Source organism: Danio rerio, chromosome 8 (genome assembly GCF_052040795.2).
Source record: "Danio rerio strain M-AB ecotype USA chromosome 8, GRCz13ab, whole genome shotgun sequence".
In the NCBI taxonomy this organism is placed as follows: domain Eukaryota; kingdom Metazoa; phylum Chordata; class Actinopteri; order Cypriniformes; family Danionidae; genus Danio; species Danio rerio.
In genome coordinates this window covers 53188422-53205239 of record NC_141028.1, presented here as the reverse complement: position 1 = coordinate 53205239, position 16818 = coordinate 53188422, and the positions used below count along the sequence as shown (strand labels likewise).

Genomic DNA, 16818 nt, shown 5'->3' with positions numbered 1-16818 from the left:
CCCTAAAATTTCATATATTTTCATGAAACCAGTTTCTGCCTCAAACTTGTTTCACAATAAAGAAAACTGATATATTTTTTGGCATGTTCATCTCTGTAAACCCGATTCCACACACTCTGTATTGAAGAAGGTGATATAGAAATCAAATTTACTTTTAGGGTGTATTCATGCTAAGCACGGGAGTCATGAAACGAGCACGAGTGCTATTGTCCCCCTTCCCCCACACTCACAATGCACTTTACATTCTATGTCAGCGCACGCTTTTGTCTTCTTTCTTTTCTTTTTTTTTGCCTTTATTATAAGAGGGCAGAACATACTGACAGGAAGTTGGAAAGAGAAGGGGGATGGGATCGGGAAAGGTCCATGAGTGCAACTCGAAATCGGGACGCCCGCAGCACGGTTGAGCCATTTGTCTTGGTGCTGACAAAGATTACTTCTGTAAAGGAAACAAAAACTACTAATATATAATTAATTAATTAACTGAAATAAAAATTTCAATTGACAATAAATTAAAGAGTAAAACTAAGCAAAGCATCTACAGAAACTGAATTAAAATGAAATAATAATTAGCAAAAATATGTATTAGTTTTCAATTTAATAAGCACACTCATTTTGTAGGATGTAAAATCTGACCTGTGGCTGTTACAAAAATAGCTGTGACTGTGCTTTTACAGCCAAACACATAAGTCAAGTGCATGCATATGTGTAAAAAAAAAAAGACAAAGGGTTCTCTCTACCTGCCAAACCCTATAAACCAGGCATGTTTAACTGCATATTATCATATGAATGTATCTTTTATATGAAGAATTCTTCATCCTTTTTACTTTTATACATCTACATTAGTTTGGGTTCAGTGTTTGTTTAAACAATTATTTTTATTACTAAGAAGTTTGCACACGTGAGTAAATGTACGCTGTGCGAACACTAAACTTTGCTATCGTTGACACTGGGAATATTCTGTTAACTCTGTAAAACAAAAATGACCAAAACTGAAACTAAATGCATAAAAACTAAACAGAAAGGTGTTCACAAAATAAAAACTAAACTAGAACTAACAAAATCCTTCAAGAAACTGAAATGAAAATCAAACTGAAATCGAATGTAAATCAAATAAATGGTTTTATTTTATTTGTATCAAATAAAGACTACACAATTATGAGGAGCCTTATAAAGCACTCTTGTTCAGTACAGTAATTTTATTTACATTTGTTTGACACCAAAGAAAATATTTTATAGAACGCTGGAAACCTGTTGTATCGGATTTAATACCACATACAAAGTGGCTCAAATCTGAATTGAAAAGATCAGATTCCATGTGCTTCTTGTGCTGTTCACAAGGTCATAGCATAAACAAAGTCACATATGGTCAAAAAAATCTAGACTGTAGACCTCAATCCTGAATCTACCCTCTTTATTTTCCACAGACCGCCCGCTCCCCACCAACAACCAAAGCCTCAAAGACCAGCGCCGGCACCCCCAGTATAACACACCACAACACATGCTGCCCTGACAGTTGTATTTCTGTCTGCCATGGACGGGCCAAGTGAGAAATGTACAGTGGGCGGAGTCGAGGACAAATCAGGTGGTTGCACCCTTTCCCCCACTTATTCCCCCACCTCCGTCTGTGAACAGCTGTCAACTGTCAATCAAACGGTGAGGCGGTCACTGTTATTAAAGGAGCCTCCACTCGCAATACGTCATCGAGTGCATGATGGAAGTGGGAGAACTAAATGCCAATTAAATGCCTGTCGTCTGACAAAAGATGTCGATGGCAACAGACTGATCTTCTCAAACGTGTTACAATTCATATGTGCTATATAGGACCACTGTGACTGATTGCACTTCAGTAAAATTCACTGTTTTGTGTGTGTGTTTTTTTTTTAGGAATGTACAGAGAAAATGCTTTTTTTCAGCACCACAGCCAATCATTGCACCAATATCGTAATATGCAAAGGACAAACGGATTAATGCAAGCCTTTAGTTTACTATTTAGTGTAATCTGACAAGGTTATGGCGATAACCGCAGATTGTTCTCTCTCTGGTTCACTGTGGCACATAAGATTCAGAATAAAATTAAGTTGAGATTTCTTTTATGATGAGAAGCGAAATACGTAAAACTGATTTGTCCTTTTTATTAGCATTTGAAGTCGTTGTTACCCAATAAAGTGATTCAAATATATAAAGTATGATTTAACTTTTATACATAGTTTTATTTACAGGTTTATTTATGTGTAACTTTGAAAAAGAATTTGTTTTGACTTATTTGCCAAGAGAAATAATGTCCGCAGTGAGGCTTAAATCAGGTAATAATAAATACTTTCTTTAGAAAATAACTGCTGAGGCATTTAAGGGATTCACTACCTGACAAAAATCTTGTCGACTATCTACGTTTTAGGAGCAATGAACAATAACGACTTCTAGTTGATCATTTGGTATCAGAAGTAGCTTATATGAAAGGCAAAGGCCTCTAGATTACGCTCGTTTCACCAAAATAAAATATGATCATGATTTGATTTTTAATTATTTAATTAGGACAGTCTGACTTTGCTTAGACAAAAGTCTTGTTGCTTAACAGAAATGATGTACAGTATAGAGTATAAAGTCATGCTGCAGTGGAAAATATTGTAACATTGTGTTTGAAAGTGTTCTTGCAGGACTCCCAGAGTTCATCAAGATTCTTTGGATTCATCTTCAATGCCTCCTCCTCCATCTTACCAAACATGCTTAATAATGTTCATGTCTGGTGCCTGGGCTGGCCAATCCTGTAGCACCTTGACTTTCTTTGCTTTTAGGATCTTTGATGTGGAGGCTGAAGTATGCAATAACATCCAGCTGCAGATCAGCAGAACCTCACACGTTTCAGGCACACACGATCTAGGCAAACCATATATGGTTACGATGGATGTAATTGTTATTAACGTCTTCTCGGAGATCATCATCAATATGATTGTATATTGTTTTATATTGTACAAAATAAACAATAGTGTTTACTATTTCACAAATATTGTGATCAAGAGGAGCGAATGGGGAGCGTTGCTTCAGATCAACATTCAATATAATAGACTGAACAGATTTCTATCAGCCATCATAGATGATCAGTCCTTATTATCTGACAGAGTCAATATAGCAGATACTCGTTTTCTGGCCTTGCTAATCAATCTAAATTGGACAGGTTTAATAGGCAATAATACATCTTTATATGTAGTGAAAATCTTTTTACATGTAATAAATGTATGACATTATATTAATATTCTACTCAAGCGATTTAATAGTATTTATTTGCTTAATTTTCTAATATCTTTTTAATTAATGATTTCCCACATTTAGTACTATAGTAATTTAAAGTAAGCAATACATTGTTTTTAAACCATAAAGTACTGGTAATTTGTTGTAATTATAGTTGCAACAAATGTAGCATTGCAAACAAATTAACTGGTAATAATTAATATCAATTATATATATATATATATATATATATATATATATATATATATATATATTTCTAACAGTTGCTAACAGTTTAGTAAAAGACAGTAGTTTATAATCAGATAATTAGTTAAGATAATATAATATATAAACTATATTATATATTGTTTAAATGATTAACTATAGTCGTTAATTTTAATGTGACACATTATTGTTTGCTTTTTATATTTTACAATAAAGTGATTTTAACCAAGGATGATAATATTAAGATCCTGAATTAGTTTATTACACTTAATCCTACATTTAGACGGCTTATCATGATTTCTTTGTGTATGTGGACACATAAATTAAGTCATAAGTGTCTAACCAATTATTTTTATTTACATAATTTGAGTTCAGAAACGGCAGAGATGTTAAAATGATCGTTATGATATAATAATGATATAATGGGGAAACCATATTTGTGAAATTCAATAGGAGGTGATAATGCTTCTAAGGAGTTAGTTAGTTTGCCTAAATCATGTGTGCTAGATTGTATGTGCCTGAAACGTGTTTTTCTGCGGGTCTGCAGCTAAGTAAGGAGAGAGCAAATGTCTTGATGTTTCAGGCTGTTGATGTTGCCATCCACTCTGCAGATCTCTCGTACGGCCCCATACTGAATGTAACCCTAAACCATGATTTTACCTTCACCAAGCTTGACTGATTTCTGTGAGAATCTTGGGTCCATGCAGGTTCCAATAGATCTTCTGCAGTATTTCTGATGATTGGGATGCAGTTCAACACATGATTCATTGGATAATGAATCGACCTTCTGCAACTTTCCAAATGATTAACTAGAAGTCAAGTTATTATATGTTGCTCTTACAACTGAGATCGACGACAAGACATTTGTCAGCTAGTGTAGTTTACCCAAAGTAAAATGAATTCTGTCATCATTTCTGACACAAAAGAAGATATTTTGAAGAACGCTGGAAACCTGTAACTGCTGACATTCATATTATTTGTTTTTCCTACTATTTAAGTCGAGGGTTTCAGCTTTTTTCAAAATATCTTATTCAAACAAGTAAAAGGTGAAGGAAAAATGCTGAATTTTCATTTTGTGGTGAACTATCCCTTTAACATGATTTAAAATAATAATAATAGCAAAAGTAAAGAAATTCTCCTGTACTTTTCAAGGGCTACATGACTTTATGCATGCTGTTACATCTTATGCCATAAGTACATTTCTTCCTCGCTGAAATGAGAGTGAAGCGACTGAGTTTTTGAATCGCATGGTTCATATACTTCTTTCTTTGTGCAGAGCATAATACCACACGGGATAGATAAACCTATAAACTCATGCACGCTCAAACGAGCACACAGAAACCGCTCTATCATGTCTATTGTAAACCGCGTCCTCACACTAGGATCTTTCCAACATAGCAACATCAGTGCCATACAGTAAACGTCTGATAACAGTGTTATTTTACATCTGTGTATTATGTTAATGCGTATGATTGACTAAATGAATGTCCCCTTCCTCCAACCCCCACTACTTCAGTGTGATGGTGATCATTTTGGTTTTTGCAATGAAAATAAAAATCACTGGTCTGTTTTTAATCATGATGTGCATTTTAAACATCATTTGCTCTGCATTACACATACAATCAGGTATGTAGGACAGATGCTGGCCTAATATTGCCATCTTTCATTGTACATATGTAAACGTAGAAATAAAAAGACATGCAGTTGAAGTCAGAATTATTAGCTCCCCTGAATTAATAGAACCCGTTTATTTTTTCACCAATTTCTGTTTAACAGAGAGCAGATCTTTTCAACACATTTCTAAAGATAATAGTTTTAATAACTCATTTCTAATAACTGATTTATTTTATCTTTGCCATGATGGCAGTACATAATATTTGACTAGATATTTTTCAAGACACTTCTATACAGCTTAAAGTGACATTTAAAGGCTTAACTAGGTTAATTAGGCTAACTAGGCAAGTAATTGCATAATGATGGTTTGTTCTGTAGACTATTGAAAAAATATATAGCTGAAAAGGGCTAATAATTTTGTCTTTAAAATGGAGTTTAATAAAGGAATAACTGCTTTTATTCTAGCCAAAATAAAACAAATAAGACTTTCCCCCGAAGAAAAAATATTATCAGACATACTGTGAAAACTTCCTTGCCCTGTTAAACATCATTTGAGAAATATATTTAAAAAAAAAGAAAAGAAAAACAAATTCCAAGGGGGACTAATAATTCTGACTTCAACTGTAAATGACTGTTAACAGCTCAAAAATGTGTTTTGGTGTTTCGTGACCCTTTAATTGTTTTCCAAATTTAAGTCAGATGAACATAAAACTATTAAGTTGTCCCCAAAAAAACTCAAGAATTGTTTTGATTCAGCTCATTTTAATAAGTAGTTTAAACAATCAGCAAAGCTGTATATTCAACTGTATATTTACTCAAAGGGCTCTTTTTTGCCAGGTTTTCAAGATAAGTCTTTGGTGTCTACAGAATGTGTCTATAACGATTCAGCTCAAAATACCCATCAGATCATTTATTATACGCCGGCAGCTAGCTCTCTGCAACTCTCACATGGTCGCCCACTGAAGCTAAGCAGGGCTGCGCCCGGTCAGTACCTGGATGGGAGACCACATGGGAAAGCTAGGTTGCTGCCGGAAGTGGTGTTAGTGAGGCCAGCAGGGGGCGCCCAACCTGCGGTCTGTGTGGGTCCTAATGCCCCAGTAAAGTAACGTGGACGCTATACTGCTCAGTGAGCGCCGTCTTTCAGATGAGACGTTAAACTGAGGTGCCGACTCTCTGTGGTCGTTAAAAATCCCAGGATGTCCTTCGAAAAGAGTAGGGGTTTAACCCCGGCATCCTGGCCAAATCTGCCCACTGGCCTCTGTCCATCATGGCCTCCTAACCATCCCCATATTCAATTGGCTTCATCACTGTCTCCTCTCCACCAATCAGCTGGTGTGTGGTGTGCGGTCTGGCGCAAAATGGCTGCCGTCGCGTCATCCAGGTGGATGCTGCACACTGGTGGTGGATGAGGAGATTCCCCCCATTGTGTAAAGCACTTTGAGTGACCAGAAAAGCGCTATATAAATGTATTATTATTATTAGTATTACCCTGCTGAAAATGTACAGTTGGGGTCAGAGGAAACTGTAGCTGTTTTTGTAGCCTTTGCCTTTAGATGTAGATGAAATCCCCACCCACTGCATTACGTCAGATAAACAGCAGTCAGTAACAGAGACAGACATGGATGAAGCAGAAATCTAGTTTAGGAGTCAAAATACCACAGTACAGCTGCATTTACACTGCAGATCTTGATGGTCAATTACGATTTTGTGACTGTATCCGATTTTTTTGATGACCTGCTTACATCATCTTTTAAAAGTGACTCGTATCCGATCGTCTGCATTTACACAGCACACGGCAAAGGTGCAATGACCAGGAAAAAAAAGAGCGGGCGCTGACTAACAGCTGCTCTTTTCTCTAGTCCTGTATGTAATCTGTTCACAGCTTTTGACAAGCTGTTTTACTATAGTTTATGACAGAAAGATTCTCATTTGTCCAGCTTCTTTTGATATATAGGCTTTTTTAAACCTTTAGGCATCTTAAGGTAACGTCCATGGTGTGATTTATGCAGGGGATGTAGCTATGCACTAGTTTTATATTAGTTTATATTGATTACGTGGCGGACATTGCGCTCTCTCGCTCTCGTTAACATGCTTAAATACCTGTGCTATATGACAATATAAAAGCTGTTTAAATCCTCGTGTATACGATTTAAGGTTTGGGACTGGGAAGGTTTGCTGAAGTCTATTCTAAAATGAAAATGTCAGACTTGACGTCATTCGCTACAGTTTTTAATGTCGCGCGACTCGCATTGACAGGTGAAAATCCGATCTACTTGCTTACACTGCAGACACGAGAACACAGATCCGATTCATATCGGATAAATTTCCACATACGAACAAGGCCTGAATCTGATTTGAGTAAATCGGAATCCATGTGACTTGTTCCTGCTTACACGTACATGGGCCATATCTGATCTGTGCCACATGAGAGAAACAAATAGGAATTGAATTACTTGAGTGCAGTGTAAATGCGGCCTAAGACTGAACCAGGAATGTTCACAATGATTATTCAATGTATTTGTTGCGGAGTTTATTCAAGCGCACACGAATACCATAATAAAGTTCGCTGTACACACATGCATTTAATTTTGCTTTGTTTTTGCACGTATACTTGTGCAAAATGTGACAGGATACAAGTTAATATCAGGGCTTGAAATTGCGACCCGAAATTTTATCTGTGCGACCTCTAAATATATTTGGGAGCATGTGTGCATAAAATTGTTGTGTGCGACCAGTTTTTACTGCAAAATGTTCACCACATGGGCGGATTCGGGAGACATTCACGCAGAATGCATCTTTGCACTTGAAACGCGAAACGCCTCGCTCAGAAATGGTTTAAAACAGTTGTCATGTCAACTTGCTTGGGTTGGTGTCGTTGTTGTCGTGCGCGTACTGAAGAGCGGTGTTGTCGCACGCGTTCTGATTAGCGGTGTTGTCACGCACGTTCTGATTAGCGGTGTTGTCGCGCGCGTTCTGATTAGCGGTGTTGTCGCGCGCGTTCTGATTAGCGGTGTTGTCGCGCGCGTTCTGATTAGCGGTGTTGTCGCGCGCGTAATGTAAACAGCGGGGGGGGGGGGAGTGTACTCAAGAGCGGTGTTGTCGCGCGCCTACTGAAGGGCGGTAGGGGGGAGGGGGGGTGTCGCGGGGACACTTTTGATCATTTTGGTAGGGCACTTTCTATCCAAGACTAAAAAGGGCACAGGTTGAGCCCTATGTGTGCATGTACCTGTTGCTGCAGTAAACCAAGCCAAGTCTGTAATGCTTGCCCCGCCTTTGCGCTCTTCTTATTGGCCCACTGCTCTAGAACTGAATGCGAATGGATTGGTTAATATCAGCTGTCAATCACTCAGGATGACAGGGAGAGCTACTACTGCGAAAAATTGTTAAGCGCTGAAGATGAGAATGAAAATAACACTGACAGATTTCGTTTTTGAAACCATGGCATCTAAAGTTACAAATAATGACACATCTTAGTAGTGATCATGTGCATGTTAATCCACCATCTACACTTTTCGAAGAGTGGATAAAAGACTTCCATTGGCTTCAAGTCCCGCTGTGGGATGGAATTTTCAGGTAACTTTGCCACATCCAGCACGAGAGCTTCTGCTTAATATTTCATTTAATCGCCAGATGCTGTCCACTGTGCAAGTGGCAGCTATATGTCAAATTTAACACAACGTACACCATCGCAAACGGGCTTACACTGAGTAAACTAATACCGCTACTCATGAAAAGACTGGTATTGCTATTAACATGACGTATGCATATAATAAGGTACAGTATATGTCAAAAGCATCAGTGCAATATCAGAAAGCACCCGTGGGAACAGCACAGTTATACCGTTAACAGATTCATTCATGTCAAGCAGTGCGTGCAGGGCCGGTGAGCGGTCCCTGTATCTTTTGGTCACTCAGTTATGTTATAAAAATGTGTTTTCTTGTGATAACGTGCATTCGACATATTTTCCTCGCGCATGCATATATATTTTTTGGCTTGTTAGTTTGATTAGTGTTGATTTCAAATGCAATAAATATGTTTGGATAAAACTTGTAACGGTGCTTCTAATTGGTGGGTGTGACAAAATTTTGGCTGATGCGCCTACATTTTTAAAGTTAGGAGCACCGGTGCTACCAAGCAAAAAGGTTAATTTCGAGCTCTGAATATACACTGCTATATGAATATTGCTACTGTACAAGATAACCTGATTTAACATTCACAAACTGGGTTTCTTGTTGCGTGTTTGAACCGCCATTGATTATAGTTGTACCGACACTGCAGCTGTGCTGATTCCAGCAGTTATGAATTACATAGTGATTTTACTGTCTTTTATTTATTAGAAACATGCACTGTTTTAAACATGTTTTAAACTCGTAAAACTCATTCTTAAGTGGCAGCTGATCACAGAGAGTTGGAACAGACCTCTTAATCCCAGTTTCTTTGCAAATCCTGTCTTGTGGACATGATTATACTCATTACTAGGCTCACATGGAATCTGCACGCGCAGAATTCCGCATATTTGTAGCCCATCATTGATTCTTTTTATTTACTTGTGTTAATGTGTGTAAATTTATATTTATTCAGTTTTTATATTAAATACATTAATATTATTGACTAATATGAAAATATTTATATGATTTATTTACAATACAGCTTGTCAAGTAATCTCTAAAGTCTTTTAGTAGATATATTATTTGAGAGACTTGCTTTGTTTACCAAATAAGTGGATTTAATTGGATTCGCATGGTAAACATTAAACTTAAAATGGTATTACTTTTTATTTTTATATATTAAGGTTTTAGTTATGATACTCCCAAAATTATTCCGCAATATCCACAGATTTTTAACACAATTCTGCGCAGAAATAGCAAAAAAATGTCTGCAGATTCCGTCTGGCCCTAGTCATTATTATGTGGACATGTTAATATGGGCCTGTCAGTTGATTCATTGAGCAGGGAAAGCTGCACTTCTACATCACGTTACGAAAATCACTGGGATTTAAAAACTATTTTAACATCAGGAAATTAAAATAAAGAGACTTCTTGTGTTGATATCACTCCAATATATCTGTGTGGACACAACAGCTAGCAAATTTTGCATTATAGGAGCCATTTAAAGCTAATTATTGGATCATCATATTAGCAAAATTAGGGTAAATAAATCTTGTTTGAGCCAGATCTTTTCAGTGAATCAGTGTCATGACCCTCTTGCTCAAATTGTTGCTGATCATAAAAAAATTACACGTGAATCGTTGATGGTTTAATTCTATTTTGTGTACTGTTGCTTAAATATAGTTAGGCTTTCCAGAAAATATGACTAATTCTCACTGTTGTTTTCTTATAGGGTGTCCGTGGGGTCTTAAAGTCTTAAATCTCAAAAACTAAATTTAAGATTTTAATATGCTTTTAAATCTACTGAAATATTGTGTTGTAGAGCTTAAATCTTTTTTACTTGTTCATGTATAGCTACCCAATCTGGCCAACACTAATACAATCACCAACAATCCATCTCTGTAAAACTTACAACTTTTATATAAAAAAAGTGTGTGTATATATATATATATATATATATATATATATATGTGTGTGTGTGTGTGTGTGTGTGTGTGTGTGTGTGTGTGTGTGTGTGTATTCATAAATAAAATAACTCAATTAAATTCATTACAATAAAATTTGTTTCTCAATGTATTTACTGCTGAGGATACTGACCTTATCTATCTATCTATCTATCTATCTATCTATCTATCTATCTATCTATCTATCTATCTATCTATCTATCTATCTATCTATCTTTCTGTCTATTTATCTATCTATCTATTGTTTTTTTAGTCCCTTAGTTCATCAGGGGTCACCACAGCAGAATGAACCGCTAACTATTTCAACATGTTTTACACAGTGGATGCCCCTCCAGCCGCAACCGAGTACTGGGAAACACCTATACACTCTCACATTCGTACTCACTCATACACTACGACCAATTTTGTTCATCCCATTCACCTATAGCGCATGTCTTTTGGGGAGAAAACCCATGCCAACATGGTAAGAACAAGCAAACTCCATACAGAAATGCCAACTGGCCCAGCCGGGACTCAAACCAATGACCTTGCTATGAGGCAACAGTGCGGACCACTGAGTCACCGTGCTGCCCCCTGTTAAACAGTACTTGGAAAATCTTTTTAAAATAATAACTGTCACATTATGTCATCAATTGTATATTTTTATAACTGAAATTATTACTGTTTTTAATCTCTAACCAGCAGGTGGCAGAATTCTACTTCTAACACCTAGACCTATATCCAGAAACACCTCATTTTTAATTTACATCATTGAAGCAATCCTAAATATGTAATTTGGATAAGCAAACTGTTGGTATACCGGTGGTGAGTAAATCTGCAGAAAATTACCAATTATCCACAAAGCATAAAGACAATGCTGAGAAATAATAGTTCCACACACACACACACACACACACACACACACACACACACACACACACGTATATAAGTTAACTGTCAAAACAAATGTGTAACAACAGCTACACTGTATCAATATGTGACAACCTGCAGGAATGATACAATGAGTCATTCTACAGAAATGTCTGCTTTTCTTTGCCTAGACGAAAGTATAGGATGAAAGTAACAATGTTATTTACCGTCACAGGCCACTTTAGTCCAACTGCTCGATGATGCAAATTTTTTATCAGCCAATCACATGGCAGCAACTCACTGCATTTAAGCATGTAGACATGGTCAAGACGATCTGCTGCAGCTCAAACCGAGCATCAGAATGAGGAAGAAAGCGGATTTAACTGACTTTGAATGTGGCATGGTTGTTGGTGCTAGACGGGCCGGTCTGAGTATTTCAGAAACTGCTGATCTACTGGGATCTTCATGCACAACCATCTCTAGAGTTTACAGAGAATTATCTGAAAAAGAGAAAATATCCAGTGAGCGGCAGTTCTGTGGGCACAAATGCCCTGTTGATGCCAGAGGTCAGAGGAGAATGGCCAGACCAGTTCCAGCTGATAGAAAGGCAACAGTAACTCGAATAAGCGCTCATTACAACCGAGGTATGCAGAAGAGCATCTTTGAACTCACAACGCATCCAACCTTCACGCTGATGAGCAACAGCAGCAGAAGACCAAACCGAGTGCCGCTCCTGTCAGCTAAGAACTGGACACTGTGGCTGCAACTCATACAGGCTCACCAAAATGGGACAATAGAAGATTGAAAAAACTTGGCCTTAGTCCCTTTATTAATCTGGGGTCACCACAGTGGAATGAACTGCCAACTTATCCAGCACATGTTGTACGCAGCGGATGCCCATCACTGGGAAACACCCACACTCTCACACTACTGACACTTTAGCTTACCCGAATTACCTATAGCACACGTGTTTGGACTGTGGGGGAAACCAGAACACCCGGAGGAAACCCACGCAAACAAGGGGAGAACATGCAAATTCCACACAGAAATGCCAACTGCGAAGCCAAGGCTCGAACCAGCAACCTTCTTGCTGTAAGACTAGAGCACTACCCACTGCGCCACCCCCGAATACTAATATTCATATTTATTTTTCACCTCCACATTAACATTTTGCATTGTTGGATTGCGTTTGAAACATTTGATGAAAGTGAAATTCAAAACAAAAAAGCCATTCAATATTTTTTTTTTGCGAAATAAAAGGACAAAATATGTTTACATTTAATATTAACAAAGATCATAGTCTGATATAAAAAAAAAACAAGATTAAGCCAATAAATCTAGCAAATATTGTTTTGGTACTTGGGTCAAAAATAACATGTGCAACCTTTGTTTAAAGGGCACTTATGATGAAAATCAACTTTTGTAAGCTGTTTGGACAGAAATGTCTGTATGTATAGTGTGTTCACTGTCATACTGAAGTGACAGAAACTCAAGTCATTTTTTTTTTATCTCCAGGGCTCGGTTTTTCAAAAGTAATCCACTAGGATTTTGGATAAGGGATTGGATCAAATCTTGAAAATGGGTTTTTCAAAAGAAAAAACGGATTACGTAATCGGATTAGATCACGTAATCCAATCTTGGCTTTGATCCGGATCAAACCTTTACTTTGGGTTTTTCAGACCTTTTTTTGTAGGATCTGGATCACTTTGATCTAAAAACCTGGATTAAACTGATCCCATCAGAAGGGTGGATTTAGCGTGGATTTCATGCCCAAAATGTAATGAAAACTTAAAAAATGTATTAAATAATACTATTTTTGGATCATGCAGTATCTTACGAGATATACTGTTTATTCATAAGGTTTTAATTTTATTTGTTCATCTGTCAGGCTATAGTAAGTATAGGCTTTAATGTATTCAGCCTTTCAGTATCGGCGTACAGCAAAGTAGAAAGAGTTTGGCCTCATAAAATAATCCCCCAAACAGCTGTCAAAACTGACCAAAAACAATCAATTTTATTCTGTCACTAATTGATATATATATATATTCATCCCAATGGAAACTATTTTTCTTTTTAGAATATTTATTAGTGATGCATGCAATGATTACAGAATAACAAAAAAAAATTGCAAAGAATGGCAATCGCTGATATTTGAAATCACTTTCAACAATTGCAAAAAGAGACTGAAAGAGCAGAAGCACAGCTTCGTCTGGCAGAGAAACGACTGACTCTAACCAAACTGCAGCAAACCAAGGCCAATGACTTGAGATTCGCCTCCTAAAGGCTACGCTCAGACAAGCTGCTCTCTCCACATCAGATGAGGAAGTCGGAAATTATTGTGGAGTTTTTGACATTAAATCTTTTTTTGATTTACATCTATATTTGAAACTTATTATAAATATCCTCAATGTACAGTGTTGTAGGTCTCAGATGAGTGGACTGCTGAAAGAGGATGGGGTGGGGTTTTTCTTGTTTTTATTATTTATTATTATTTTAATAATTATTAAATTCTTTTTAGTTTTCATTTCAAATATAAAAAATAAAGTTATATTGGCCCCACGCTGGCTATTCTATTCTATTCCTGGGCCCGGTTTTTCAAAAGGTTTAATCTGGATAAAATTGATCCAGATTTAGTAATCCTGTTTTTGTGATCCGTGATCACGTAATCCAGCTTACTTATTGAGCCAGTTTTTCAAAGCAACATCGGATTGGATCAATCTGATCCGGACAGGAACTTTTCAGAATCACTAAATCTGGATAACCACTGCTCAATCACAATGTAGATGGATAGATAGGCCTATGTAAAGAGCAACAAGTAGAATAGCCAGTGTGGGGTCAATATAACTTTTTTTTTTTTTTTAAATAAAAACCTTACCCCATCCTCTTCCAGCAGTCGGCTCATCTGAGACCTACAACACTGTACATTAAGTATATTTATAATAAGTTTCAAATATAGAAGTAAATAAAAAAGGCTTAATGTCAAAAACTCCACAATAAGTTCAGACTTTCTCATCTGATGTGGAGAGACCAGTTTTCTGAGCAAAGCCTTTAGGAGGCGAATCTCAAGTCTGGCCTTGGTTTGCTGCAGTTTGGTCCGAGTCAGTTGTTCCTTTGACAGATGAAGCTGTGCTTCTGCACTTTCAGTCTCTTTTTGCAATTGTTGAAAGAGATTTTAAAAATCAGTGATTGCCATTCTTTGCATTTTTTTTTTGTTATTCTGTAATCATTGCATGCATCACTAATAAATATTCTAAAAAGAAAAATAGTTTCCATTGGGATGAATATATATATATCAATTAGTGACAGAATAAAATTGATTGTTTTTGGTCAGTTTTGACAGCTGTTTGGGGGATTATTTTATGAGGTCAAGCTATTTCTACTTTGCTGTAGGCCTATACTGAAAGGCTGAATACATTAAAGCCAATAATGTTGCCTGACAGATGAACAAATAAAATTTAAAACTTATGAATAAATAGTATATCTCGTAAGATACTGCATGATCCAAAAATAATATTATTTAATACATTTTTAATTTTTCATTACATTTTGGGCATGAAATCCACGTTAAATCCACCCTTCTGATGGGATCAGTTTAATCCAGGTTTTTTGGATCAAAGTGATCCAGATCCTACAAAAAAGGTCTGAAAAACCCAAAGTAAAGGTTTGATCCGGATCAAAACCAAGATTGGATTACGTGATCTAAACCGATTAGGTAATCCGTTTTTTCTTTTGAAAAAACCCATTTTCAAGATTTGATCCAATCCCTTATCCAAAATCCTAGTGGATTACTTTTGAAAAACAGGGCCCAGACGTTAAAACATGATCCAAATCCCAGTGATCTTGAGGCCCACCAATACGTGATGTAGAAGTGCAGTTTTCCCCACTCACCGAATTGATTGACAGTTGACATGGTTCTGTAATAACATTTAAACACATGTCCACAGAACATTTTATGCAAAGATACTGAGATTAAAATATTTGTTACAACTCTCTGTGATTTTTATAAGATTTATAAGTTTAAAACGTTTTTATAACAGAGCATGTTTGTAATAAATAGATAATAGAGTGGTAGATAAAGTCGCTATATTAACCGCTGTAATCACCACAGCCGCAAGATTTTATTAAACGCGCACATATGTATGTGTGTGTACTGCAAACGACATTTGTGTCTGTAAGACTTATCATTTCAGAAATGCTTGAATGAACTCCATAAATACATAAAATAAACTTACTTTGCATTTTTGACTTGTGACCTTATTTCAACTTCATCCATGTCTGTCTATCACTGACTGCTGTTTATCTGATTTAACGCTGGAGAAGCAGACACACATGTGGGAACTGTGGGTGGGGAGAAGCAGCTCATTTGCATTTAAAGCCACAGGCTACAAAAACAGCGATGTATTGACCTTATTCTTTAATGCGGAAGTGTGCTCGTTTTTTACGATTGTTTTCGAACTTCCGATTCAGTTGCCTATGGAAGAAATGACTAGGAATAAAAAAACGTCAGAAAACAGTCATTAAGCAACGAAAAACTACTTGCTCTACTAACAAGTGTGTCCATGACTATACAGACAAATTAGAATAATGAGAAAATATCAGTTTGCAACATCAAGCAGCAAAACAAATTGTTTGAGACGAGTGAATGACACCTGAAATCTCGAGCCAAAATGGTTCAAATGGCTGCGCCCGCTCGTACGCGAAGAATAATGTGAATTCAGACACTAAAATTGGCATATTCTGGAGGCTGTAATAAATCATCTGATGGGTATTTTGAGCTGAAACTTTACAGACACATTCTGGAGACACCAAAGGCTTCTCTTACATCTTGTAAAAGGGGTAAAATAGGTGCCCTTTATAGTGACATTGCAATGAAGTTGTTCTACATTGATACAAAATAACACCTGATTTTGATAGAGCACACTTATGAGTTAGTAAAAACTATATTTCTGTCTAAAACATTATCTTTTAAAAAAACGTTTTTCATGTAAAATGGTACTTTAGTCGCTACATTTCAGCCGACATTCTGTGAAATACATTTTCTCATGAAACTTGTTACTTTTGGTAATTATAAAATTTTTACAAAAACTTAAAAATCATTAAGCTGTCATGTATGTGTTTTCATTCAATTAATTCTGAGGTCATTTTTACATACCAAAGAGCTTGTTTCTGTGGAATGTTCCTATTAATAAACTCGTCGTTGGCAAGGCAACATTGTTCAGTCAGTCTATTCGCCAAGGCGGATCCAAAAACGCTAATGCGAGACAATAATGCCCTTACACCCTTTAAAGAACTCGCTTTAGATGCTCTGTCTATCGAAAGGAGAGGAACGAGTG

General features: G+C 36.6%; 1 long non-coding RNA gene across 1 annotated transcript; it reads right to left on the bottom strand.

Annotated features, from left to right (window-relative positions):
- Window positions 1-275: 275 nt before the first annotated feature.
- On the bottom strand, window positions 276-16817 carry LOC147842852 (uncharacterized). The gene is made up of 2 exons (XR_015498504.1): window positions 16638-16817; window positions 276-436 (listed from the first exon to the last, which is right to left on the bottom strand). It is a non-coding gene; the product is annotated as an uncharacterized LOC147842852 (long non-coding RNA).
- Between the last annotated feature and the right edge of the window lies 1 nt (window position 16818).